The sequence below is a fragment of the Haematobia irritans genome, chromosome 5, assembly GCF_050003625.1.
Source record: "Haematobia irritans isolate KBUSLIRL chromosome 5, ASM5000362v1, whole genome shotgun sequence".
Lineage (NCBI taxonomy): Eukaryota > Metazoa > Arthropoda > Insecta > Diptera > Muscidae > Haematobia > Haematobia irritans.
In genome coordinates, this window is record NC_134401.1 from 73,926,282 (window position 1) to 73,928,905 (window position 2,624).

The following is a 2,624-nucleotide window of genomic DNA, read 5'->3' on the forward strand; positions in this document are numbered from 1 at the left end:
TATCTTTGATTCCTTTTGGAGGATGGCAGCTCGTCCGGTGATCGTTCCCTTTTTCCAGCTTCAAGAATTCCTTGAGCCCATTTTAAGGAATCGCTTTGTTTGGTCGACAACGTGCTTGGGTCGACTGATCCTAATTTCTTTAGGATAAACAAAGCATTTCTGCGTTCCTTGAATCTCTTTCGTGATGGATTACCTCCTTTTGATGTCGTTACCTTAGAAAAGGTTCGACTTGCCAAAGTGTCGACTAATTGGGCCTGACTCTTGGACACTGCCCAAATTCATAACTTCAGTCGATACCCGTCCACTGAGCCCTGAAGTTAGCAACCCAGTGGATGACTTTGAATTTCGCTGCATGGTGGCTTAATATCCCACCACACTTGAAATTCGTAGTAGGTACTTATTACGATGAGTTAGTCTCTCTAACACTCTCTTTTTCAAGTTTTCTATGAACTTTCCAATATTTTCTGTAGTATAATGACACTCCATCAGTTTTGTTTGAATTTGAAAAAAGATATACATACATCCAGAAAAAAGTGACGCCTCTTTAAGTTAAAATGAACTAATTGTGAAGAAAGTTGAACTTCGTATAGCGCCAAAAACATTTTTATTTTTTTGAACGATGTGATTTTCGTTGAAATTAGGTAGAATGCATTCCATATATTAGTTAACATTTTCCTATATTTAGGTACCACTATACTACAGAATGAAAAAATTTAACTGAATTGAATTCATATATGGAATGATTTTATTGAACTTTTTCCTTGGGACAAATCTTACATATTTGTGGTAAACTTTTTACTTCAAACTTAGAACTGCTTACCTTCGTTTTTAAATACAATTTTATTTATTTAAAAAGGCAATTTTTTCCTCAATAAAATACACGGTTTATCAATATATTTAATATATGTATTAAGAATCAATAGCTTCGACTGGCCTTGAAATATTAGTTTATTATTCCACTACTTCCAATTTCATGTAATGTCATCAACTGTAAAACGCATTTCTCCATATTCTTGTACCATTCACTTTTAATAAGTTGTTGCCTAGCAATTTTGTCCACCTTTTACAATTTCAATACCTACAAACACAAACAACAAAAAAATCCTATACCAATTTTTTCACAAAAGGTTAGCGTCACTGAATGTTACCTGTTAATTGAAGATTCCAAAATGAAGACGAATGAAGGGGTTGTTATTCTGTTTTCTTTCTTTATACACCATCACGAACATAGTTTTTTCTCACTAATTTAATATAACCAATATTTTATATATTTTATTTATTATATTATTTTACTATATTATTTTTTAACAATCCCTCCGTATACCATAACAACGCTATTCCAAGTAAAAAACAACCCACGCGCAAACATACCGATTACATCGATGACAGTTATCGATTACAGGTAGATAAAAGAAATATAGGAAAAATTCCTACATTCTAACAAGTGTGTCTCCTTAAGTTTTAAAAGGATTGAATACTTCTTAGTACGAATGAACTAAATTATAAGCTTTCTATAATAAAGGAAGTCAGAATTATCATTTTATAAGAAATTTTACTAAATTTGAGGAAACTTGGTTTTAGTTCATATTTTGTTTATTTTTACGAATGCTTTGTTATCAGTGAATAAAATTTTCTTGTTCAGTAGTAAATTCTTATACCCAGCGAAGAAAACAGTATTAGTAAAATTCCATGCCTTATTCTAGCTAATGATCTATTCCTAACTGCTTTAAGGTTAAGATTTTTTTTTTACTGAAGCAAGCAAATTTTATTATTTTAGACAAAAATTTAACTTAATGGAAATAAATTGGCTAAACTAAATTGATGCACATTTTTTCCTTTAGTTCCGAAGGCACTTTTTTCTTGGTGTATGTATATGATTGGGAGCCACCGTGGTGCAATGGTTAGCATGCCCGCCTTGCATACACAAGGTCGCGGGTTCGATTCCTGCTACGACCGAACACCAAAAAGTTTTTCAGCAGTGGATTATCCCACCTCAGTAATGCTGGTGACATTTCTGAGGGTTTCAAAGCTTCTCTAAGTGGTTTCACTGGAATGTGGAACGCCGTTCGGACTCGGCTATAAAAAGGAGGTTCCTTGTCATTGAGCTTAACATGGAATCGGGCAGCACTCAGTGATAAGAGAGAAGTTCACCAATGTGGTATCACAATGGACTGAATAGTCTAAGTGAGCCTGATACATCGGGCTGCCACATAACCTAACCTAACCCGAAAGAGGTGGTTACCGACGAAAACATCAAACAAATCCACAAAATGATTTTGAATGAGCGTAAAATGAAGTTGATCGAGATAGCAGAGGCCTTAAAGATATCAAAGGAACGTGTTGGTCATATCATTCATCAATATTTGGATATGCGGAAGCTCTGTGCAAAATGGGTGCCGCGCGAGCTCACATTTGACCAAAAACAACAACGTGTTGATGATTCTGAGCGGTGTTTGCAGCTGTTAACTCGTAATACACCCGAGGTATGTGACAATGGATGAAACACTCCTGAGTCCAATCGACAGTCGGCTGAGTGGGCAGCGACCGGTGAACCGTCTCCGAAGCCCTGAAAGACTCAAAAGTCCGCTGGCGAAGAAATGGTCTCTGTTTTTTAGGATGCGCAT

The 2,624-nt window shown here is 35.6% G+C and overlaps 1 long non-coding RNA gene across 1 annotated transcript; it reads right to left on the bottom strand.

Moving 5' to 3' along the window:
* Positions 1–722: 722 nt before the first annotated feature.
* LOC142241749 (uncharacterized) lies at positions 723–1,323 on the bottom strand. Its single transcript, XR_012723791.1, has 2 exons — positions 1,149–1,323; positions 723–1,078 (listed from the first exon to the last, which is right to left on the bottom strand). It is a non-coding gene; the product is annotated as an uncharacterized LOC142241749 (long non-coding RNA).
* Positions 1,324–2,624: the final 1,301 nt, after the last annotated feature.